Here is a 9,729-nt window from a genome sequence, read left to right as displayed (position 1 = left end):
AGCCTCCCGAGTAGCTGGAGTTACAGGCATGCACCACCACACCCGGTTAATTTTGTATTTTTAGTAGAGATGGAGTTTCTTCATGTTGGTCAAGCTGGTCTGGAATTCCTGACCTCAGGTGATCCGCCCGCCTCGGCTTCCCAAAGTGTTGGGATTACAGGCGTGAGCCATTGCGCCCGGCCTATTGTTGTTGTTCTATGTGTTTAATTCCTTACCCCATCTAGAACTTTTTTATTTTTAACCCATTTATGCCTAAGGTCGCATTTTTTTTGAATTTTTGCAATCAGACCTTGGCGATGACCTTGAGCAGTAGGAAATAAATAACTCCCACATGCTTAGCATTCCAATAATGAAACGCTAGGCATAATTGGCTAAATATGCCTCTTTCTCTGAATTACTATTATGTTTCGCTCAACATCAGTTTCTTTTTTTTCTGTAGTTCTCTTTGGTTAGAGCTTTGCATGAATATGGTAGTATTTGTTTCCAGGCTTCATTTCTTTCATTCAACTAAAAATCCAAACCTCACCACATATACTAGGCAAGGAATTACAGCTTCCAGAATGGTGTGCTAGTTTTCTGGTTTGAAATTGTTATCCTTTGAGGATCAAGGATGAGGATGGGAACTGTGACCAAGAAGCAGGTGCCGGAGGTGTCTGACGGGGAGGGGAAGGGAAGGGAAGCATGGTGCAGGCAGCGGTCTGTTCCGGGTTTCGCACTCCGCTTCCCAAGAGCTGCTCTGTCCATCTGCCAACACGATGGTATTCTGATTAAATTATCATTTCGGAAAAGCATTCGGGCTAAAACATCTCTCTAAAGCAGTAATTCAGAACATGTTTTAACATCAAATAGGTCTCCCTCACTCATTGTTCTCCTTTTACAAAACGTTATCCTAAAAACACAAACACACAGGCATACACACAGAAGCCGAATCTTTAGGGTTTTCTAAGAATAACGCTGTTTCACCCTGTATTTCTAAGCCTTTTAAAACTTTGAGAAATCTGACTGGCTCCCAGACATATATGGAGGTGTCGGTTAGGGTCAGAATGACCAACCAGGACACACCAGGCCTGTAGCTGGAAGACTTAAGAATCAGCCTTATCCTACAGAAAGGATTTGTCCAGGGATCCCTGGACAACAAGTCCAGCCTTTGGTCCCTAGCTTAAGGGACGACCCTGAAGAAGGAGCTTCAGCCCTGGGGGAGCAAAGGTGAACAGGGCTGGGTCAGTAGGTCTGGCCCTGGGTATCGCTGGGAGGGTTTAGATCCCTTGCTTGGTCTTTGTGAACCTCCCGGAGAGACAGCTGCTTCCCTCTTTGTTTCCCTTGGGTTAATTGCCTCACGATTCCCATTCAGTTTCTGTCTAGCACATCCAGAGTCTCTGAACCCAGAACTACAGACTCAGAAGGAACATTCTCATGCTTCCTCATGTCCCTTTATTTTTGTTTCCCCAATTTTTTGCCTCTTTTTTGGTATTTTGTAAGTATTTAAAAATCAGATGATAAACAGTATCTCGGGCCGGGCATGGTGGCTCACACCTGTAATCCCAGCACTTTGGGAGGCTGAGGCGGGCAGATCACCTGAGGTCAGGAGTTTGCAACCAGCCTGGCCAACGTGGTGAGACCCCATCTCTTCTAAAAATACAAAAATTAGCCGGGTGCGGTGGTGGGCACCTGTAATCCCAGCTACTGGGGAGGCTGAGGCAGGAGAATCGCTTGAACCCAGGAGGCAGAGGTTGCAGGGAGCCGAGATCACGCCATTGTACTCCAGCCTGGGCAACAAGAGCAAAACCCAGTCTAAAAAAAAAAAAAAAAGAGTATCTCTTTTTCTTTTGTTAAAATGTTTAATGGGGCCATGTGTGGTGGCTCACACCTGTAATTTCAGCACTCTGGGAGGGTAACGTAGGTGGATCACCTGAGGTCAGGAGTTCAAGAACAGCCTGGCCAACATGGTGAAACCTCATCTCTACTAAAAATACAAAAATTAGCCGGGCATGGTGGTGGGCACCTGTAATCCCGGCAACTCAGGAGGCTGAGGCAGGAGAATAGCTTGAACCCAGGAGGTGGAATTTGCAGTGAGCCAAGATCCTGCCACTGCACCCAGCCTGGGGGACGGAGTGAGACTCCACGGTCTCACAAAAAAAAAAAAAAAAGTTTAATGGAATGATTTTAATGTTTCCCTATCAATTGTAATTAGTTTTACTTTGATTCATATTGCATTACTAAGGAAGTATCCTTCTATTCCTTTTTTTAAAAAATGATTTTTACAAATTAGAGATGAATTTAAAATGTTATATACGTAAATGGTTTCCTTTTATCTTTTAAACTACTGCACAATTACAGTGTTTTATTTTTGTTGACTCATCTTTGGAGTGACCTCCTAGATAAAGCCTCCATTTTTCATGTCACTGTATTATATTTGCTGGATGTTACTGAAACAATATACATTTATATTAATAAGTGAAATCGGAGATAGAGAGTTTTATTTCAGGCTATTATCTTGATTAGCTTTTTGGATTTGAATCATATTTTTCTTGAAGCGTGAATTAGGTGGCTTTTTTGTCATTCAGGAATAATCTATACCTTATGTTCACTATTTTTTCCTTGAAAGTTTAAAGGACACTCACGGTACTTTTAATGTTTTACATTTTATGTAAACTATGTGTTCCATTTAATTATAACTTGAAGATCTGTAGCTACATAACTGTACACTATTCTTTAGTGATTTGCAAATCTTTAATGCAGATTATTAAATCTCCTTTGACATTTCTCGTGTTTAAAATTTTCTTAATTGACTGTTTTTCCTGATGTATCTCTGTTTTTATTTTTACCATCTTGTCCTCCTCGTCTCCTTTCTGGTTGCTGACATTGCTTAGTTGCTCAGCAGAGATTTCTTAAAGGTTCTGTTTTATTCACTGCTGCATTTCCAGCTCCTGGAACAGTGCCTTGCATGTAGTGGGTACACATTGGATCTTTGTTCATGAATATCGAATAAACTAATATTTCAGGTACTTTGCTGGGTCCTGGAAACATCAAGGGGATCAGGACATGACCCATGATGTCTTCAAGAGATTTACAATCTGGACTCAGTTTGCACGTTATTCTATTGCCTTTTTTTTTTTTTTTTTTTTTGAGACGAAGTCTTGCTCTGTTACCTAGCCTGGAATGCAGTGGCAACATCTCGGCTCACTGCAACCTCCATCTCCAGGGTTCAAGCGATTCTCCTATCTCAGCCTCCTGAGCAGCTGGGATTACAGGTGTGTGACACCACATCTGGCTAATTTTTGTTATTTTTAGTATAGATGAGATTTCGCCATGTTGGCCAGGCTAGTCTCAAACTCCTGACCTTGAGTGATCTACCTATCTTCGCCTCCCAAAGTGTTGGGATTACTGGCATGAGCCACCATGCCCGGCCTTCTATTTACTTTTTAATAATAGAACAGAACTTTTAAAGCTATGGTTTTTCCTCTAAGTAGTGCTTTGGCTGCATCACACAGTGTTCTGATATGCGGTGGTTTGACTACGTCACTCTGCACCTACACACCTACCCCATGTATTATTGTGTCAGTTTCTTTCTTAATTAGCTGTAATTCAGAAGGTGTTTGATAAATGTACAGGTGATTGGGTGGTTGTGGCTCGTTTTGTGACTTATTTCTATTTTCATCACAGTGTGTTATGGGAGTATAGAATGAACACTTTCTGCTTTAAGTATATTCATATTTTGCTGCTCAGTAAGCTGCAGGCTTCTTGTTTTTAAGATCACCAGCACTATAAAATTTCTGGAAAACAATTTTTGGATTCCTTTTGAGTAAGGCATTTGATTGGTACATTTTTAGGAATTTTCTGGAAAAGACTCCTTGTGCTCTTGAATGACAGCTAGGCTGAGCTTTTCCAGGTCAGTAGCCTTTTCCTCGGACATACGGCTTCAGAATCGTTATTATACTGTCAAGGAGTTTGAATAATATTAAATATCGACCATTTTAAAGCTATGGTACTGTTTATAACGATCTATTTGTTGAATTTATCTTTCCTTGTCATTTAGAGACGTTGTAAGAGATTTAGGCTCGGCACAGTGGCTCACAACTGTCATTCCAGAGCTCTGGGAAGCCAAGGCTTAAGCCCAGAAGTTTGAGACCAGCTTGGGCAGTATAGTGAGACCCCATCTCTAAGAAAAAAAAAAAAATTGTTTTTATTTAGCTGGGCATGGTGGTGCATGCCTGTAATCCCACATACTTGGGAGTCAAAGGCAGGAGGATTGCTTGAGCCTAGGAGTTCAAGGGTGGATAAGCTATGATCCCACTACTGCACTCCAGCCTGAGTGACAGAGTGAGATGCTGTCTGTTTAAAAGGGGGGGAAAAAAAAAAAAAGACGACGTTCAAGTGTTGCTGTTTGATTGTTGTGTTATTTGGATGATTATGGAGCTTCTCAAACCTAGATTTAGCTCTTCTGTAAGCCTGGAAATTTTTTTTTTTTTTGTATACATTAATTCGCAATCTTTTTCCTACTTCTTCGAGAACCTATCCTACTAGCTACAGGTAGCACCTCTGAGGTCTGTCTCCAAAGACTGTCAATTTTTACCACATATTCCTCATCTCGGCTTGTTTAGTCCTTTCATACTTTTGATATACATGTTTCTGACACTCTACTCTGTTTTGTGATTTAATTTTTGAAATTTGATTGGAAAACTATGGGCTTATTTTATGGCCTCCAATGAAACAGTTATAATGGTAATGAAGTATTTTTGGTTTTGGTTTATTAAAAATCTTATCCTGCTCTCATGTAATAGATATTGTATTGATATTCAGACCGTTGATCTTTTATTTTAAAATTCCACTTGCAATCCTTTCCGTGTCTGCATTTCAGGAGTTACCAAATATTTCCAGTCTCTGGTTCCTTATTCTCTCTCTCTGGAAAAGTTTCTGTCCGGCTCTAGGAAACCTAACCTGGGGTTACAAATCTTGCCTGATGCTTTGTACTGCAAAGAGATCTTTACACCAGACCCGCACGGGGACATCATCACATTTCTGCAGAGGAGGCTTCGGCACTTCTCCTCACTCCTCAGTGCTCAACGTCCTTCTCATTCACACTTAGGTCTGAGCAAATAGACCTGGACATCATTGATGCCATTCTCAACCCCCTCCCAGCTCCTCCTTCTCCGTCCCTCCTCTAAATCTTGAGCCTGGCCCTATTCTCCTTTGTCCACACTCTCACCTGCAGTGACCTTACCCCCAGCTTTCAGTGATTCCCCAAATGCATCTCCCATGATTCCCCAAAAGGATCCCCCATGATTCCCCAAATGCATCCCCCACATCCTAGCTTCTTAGCGCTAGCTCCATGGTTGGTGACTCCACTTGGATGCCTCATGGCCCCTCAAGTCAAATGTAGCCCAGAACTCTCCTCCCACCAACCTCTCCTTCCTCCTTCTTCTTGACTTTCCCCATCCCAGGAACTGGCATCAGCATCCACTCAGCCACTCACACTGGGAACCCAGGGATCACCCTAGATTCATCTTCCCTTCACCCCACATCCAATCAGGTGGCAGGTCTGACACCTCTGCCATGCACGCATATCCCAGGTCATACCAGTTCTCAGCATCTGCACGCCCCTAACCATTGGGTCATTTACCTAATATCTGTTGAGCTACATGTGCCGGAGCCTGTGTATAATGTGAGACTCAGCAGGAAGCAAAACAGACACAGACCCCTGCCCCTGCTAGCCGCCTTCCTCATGGACTGCCATCCCGTCTCACTTGGACAACCACAGCCACTCCCAGCTGGTCCTGCTTTGGGCAGGGCCTCCTAGGATTCATCCTCCACCACTCGAAATCAGATCATGGCATAGCCCTGCACAAACTCTACAGGGCCTCATAAGGCCTTGCGTGATGTGGCTCCTGCCTACAGTGACCAGGTAAAACACAGGACATCCAGTGAAATTTGAATTTCAGATAAACAATGAATAATCTATTAGCATGAGTATATCCCAATATTACATGGTATATACTTCTACTAAAGAAGTTGCTGTTCACCTAAAATTCCACCTCTCTGGGCAGCCTGTGCTTTTACTTGATGACTCTGGCCATGTTACACTAGTTTCTCCCTGACCTCTTGTGGTAGGTAAGTTCCTAACACTGACTTGCCACACGGACTTCCTGTTCCTTGAGCAGGCTGTCTTCATTCCTGCCTCAGGACCTTTGTACTTTGTACTTAATGTCCCTCTGCCAAATCACTGGGTGGCTAGCTCCTTCCTGCCACCAAGATCCCAGTTCTGTCACCTCTTTCACCTCCAAAGGAAGCTGGCACTCTCCCACCCAATGTCTCTTCCTCACCTCATCCTGTTTTATCTTATCATGATGTTTACTAAAATTATTGTTTTAGTAAATTTGAACTGGGCATGGTGGCTCATGCCTGTAATTGCAGCACTTTGGGAGGCCAAGGAAGGCAGATTGCTTGAGCCTAGGAATTGGAGACCAGCCTGGGCAATAAGGCAAAACCCCATCTCTACAAAAAACACAACAATTAGTTGGGTATGGTGGCACACACCTGTAGTCCCAACTTCTCAGTTGGGGTCGGGGGAAGCAGGTGAGTGGGAGGACTCAGGATAGGGGCTGAGAGGTGGGAGGCTCGCTTGAGCCCAGGAAGTTGAGGCTGCTGTGAGCTGAGATCTCACCACGGCACTCCAGCCTGGGTGACAGAGCAAGATTCTGTCTCAAAAAAAAAAAAAAAAAAAAAAAAAAAATCTTGTTCATATGGATCCTTAATCTACTGTTGTGCTCCTTACTGAGACGCTGAGACCCTAGATCCAAAAAGGCCTACAAGAGCGAGAGCCTTGTGCATTGTGTCTGTTGCTACAACCCAGCACCCAGAACAGGGCTCAGAGGAGGCCTCCAATACATGTTTGTTCAATGAACGAATGAATGAAGACCGATTCCAGTCAAAGCGGTTTGAAAATTACAGGTTTACAATTTCAGGGATGAGAATCTGCAGGGATTCTGGGAGGAGAAATGGGAAGTATCAGTTTGTTCCTTTCTACGATTTCCTAAAATTCCAAGGCTGATCAAGTCTCCAAGCCTGACAGTCGCTTTACCGATGAAAGCAAAGACAAGTGCGCAAGGGAAATTTAGAGCATGACAGTGTCTTTAATTCTAAACAGAGTCATGGAGCAGCTAGAAGCTGAAGGAAGTTCTCTCCATCGGCACCACGTACCTGAGAAGAAGGCAAGTTGGGGAAGCTGCCGCCGCCGTAGTGATGAGGTGACTTGGCTCCTGGGAAGTCCAGGGAGCAGTGAGGTGTTAGGGAAACCTAACAACGTGCAGAAGTGTCTGGGGAAGTCTGAGGGAAGCCTCGTGGAGAGACTTAAAATATATCTCTTTCTCCACAAGGAAGCAGGGAAGAACAAAATCTCCATCGAAGCAGAACTAAGAGCCTGTTATCAGCCATCGTGAAATGGTGTTTTACAAAGAGAAAGTGCCGTGTGTGTGTGTTTTCCCCTAGCGATAAAGTGATTCATAACAACAGCATCAAATGGAACAAAATGCCTCCATGGAAATCTATGAAAATGATAGCTGCAGGTCCAATTAGCTACAGCTGCATTAGCTGAAAGCCAATTCATTGAAATGAAGCCCAACTGGCCAATTTGGTGAGTGCTCAATTTGTCAAAGAAATTATTTGTTAAATTTACCAAATGTACTGATTGTGCTTTTAAAAGCCTTTAAAAGGAAAGTTGAATTGGATTACTGATGATAAAAGATTCTTTTCTGCATACTAACTAAGCTAAGATTGATATAGCCCCAGAGAAATCGACAAAGGAATCTTGAAACTTCTATATGTGTAATGAAACACAAAACAGCACAGACTAAAAAACCGTTGCCAGTATGAAATCCCATTTTTCTAACCAAAATGTTGACCTTTCATTTTTTTGTTTGTTTCTTTGTTTATTTGAGACGGAGTCTTGCTCTGTTACCGAGGCTAGAGAGCAGTGGCGAGGTCTTGGCTCACCGCAACCTCAGCCTCCCAGGTTCAAGTGATTCTCCTGCCTCAGCCACCAGAGTAGCTGGCATCACAGGTGTGCGCTACCACGCCCAGCGAATTTTTTTTTTTTTTTTTTTTTTAAAATTAGAGACAGGGTTTCACCATGTTGGCCAGGCTGGTCTCAAACTCCTGACCTCAGGTGATCCACCCGCCTCGGCCTCCCAAAGTGTTGGGATTACAGGCATGGCCCACCACACCCGACCTGACCTTTCATTTGTGATGGGATTGTTTTGGCTCCCTGTGACTTTGTTCAGATGCTCTGGAATGTTTTTTTTTTTTTCTCTTTCAAGCTTTTGGCATTTAAAATACTCTTTGCCAATTCTTTGGACGGCATATTAGCCTTACTTTTGCACTTTTAACAATTAAAACGTAATTAACTTTCGTCAATTAATTTTTTTTTTTTTTTTTTTCTGAGAGGGAGTCTTGTTCTGTCGCCCATGCTGGAGTGCAGTGGCACAATCTCGGCTCACTGCAAGCTCTGGTTCCCGAGTTCATACCATTCTTCTGCCTCAGCCTCCCAAGAAGCTGGGACTACAGGCACCTGCCACCATGCCCGTCTAATTTTTTGTATTTTTTAGTAGAGATGGGATTTTACCATGTTAGCCAATCCTAGCCAGGATGGTCTTGATCTCCTGACCTCATGATCCGCCCGCCTCAGCCTCCCAAAGTGCTGGGATTACAGGCGTGAGCCACCGCGCCCGGCTCATCAATTAAATTTTAAAATGTAAAACCAAAAGAATCTAAAAGAAATCAGAACCTTTACCAGTTGGTCATTCAATGGATTGGATATCAGAAAATTGAAGTTTTGGTGAATCATCTCACTTTGAAAAATTGACATCACTGGAAATCTTGGGCTATAACAACCCACGCAGAAAATAGACTGACTTTAATTTATTTCCTTTCAGTGCCTTTCTGTGCTTGTCAGGTGTAACGGCTGCAGCAAATAGCAAGAGCAGCAGCAAAAATCTTAAGAGCCAGATCCTGTGCAAGTGAGAAAGGGCTGGCCATGTCCTCCCACCCCATCCGCTTCCCAGAGCAACTGGCCTCCAATTAACTTTAGTTTCAAAAAGCTGCAGCACACACAAGCTACTGTTCAAATTCCGTGATAACAAGACCTCCAAACAACCACAGAGATTTCTAAGCTGTGCTCACCACTCAATTATTGTGAGTGCGGCAGAGGCATTTGTTCAGCCAGGCAGAGGCAGAGGTCGCTCTCATGAGCTGTTTCTCTTGCCTGCTGGCCGCTCCCACCTGCCCGCTCCCGTGGGCCAGCCATTACCCATAGAGCTCCTTGCAGAGCAGTGTGGTCAGTTTCTTCAGGTGAGGAAGACTGCTGGACCCCGTCTTCACAAATTCAGAGTCCAGGGCGAGCTGAGTGCTTAAATAATCTTGGATGGCCTTAAGATGCTCTTCTGGAAGCCTAAAAAAAGAAAAAAGAAACAAACCATGCTTGCCTGTTTCCTTTTAGCCCCCATCACCAGCGGGAACAGCAACAACAATAACAAATCCTCTTCCTCAGAGCCTCCAAGGGGACACGGTCCTTCAGGAGAACGTTTGCAAACCTGGACAAAGGTTCCCATGGTCAGAACAAGAAAAAGTGGCCCAGCAGGAAAGGTGCCTCTCAATGAGCTCCTTTGGGTGCTGCTGGGAGGAAGTGGTTCTGGCTGGGGGTCTGGGAAATGGTTATACTTTAAAAAGGAGACCAAG

General features: G+C 43.8%; 1 protein-coding gene across 2 annotated transcripts in view; it reads right to left on the bottom strand.

Annotated features, from left to right (window-relative positions):
- INPP5D (inositol polyphosphate-5-phosphatase, 145kDa) overlaps positions 1 to 9,729 on the bottom strand; it is a 159,163-nt gene that overhangs the window by 78,640 nt on the left and 70,794 nt on the right. The gene's annotated exons all lie outside the window — the stretch shown is intronic.

This window comes from Mandrillus leucophaeus, unplaced genomic scaffold (assembly GCF_000951045.1).
Source record: "Mandrillus leucophaeus isolate KB7577 unplaced genomic scaffold, Mleu.le_1.0 Scaffold21, whole genome shotgun sequence".
In the NCBI taxonomy this organism is placed as follows: Eukaryota; Metazoa; Chordata; class Mammalia; order Primates; family Cercopithecidae; genus Mandrillus; species Mandrillus leucophaeus.
The sequence above is the reverse complement of the archived record's forward strand: the minus strand, read 5'-3'. Positions and strand labels throughout refer to the sequence as shown.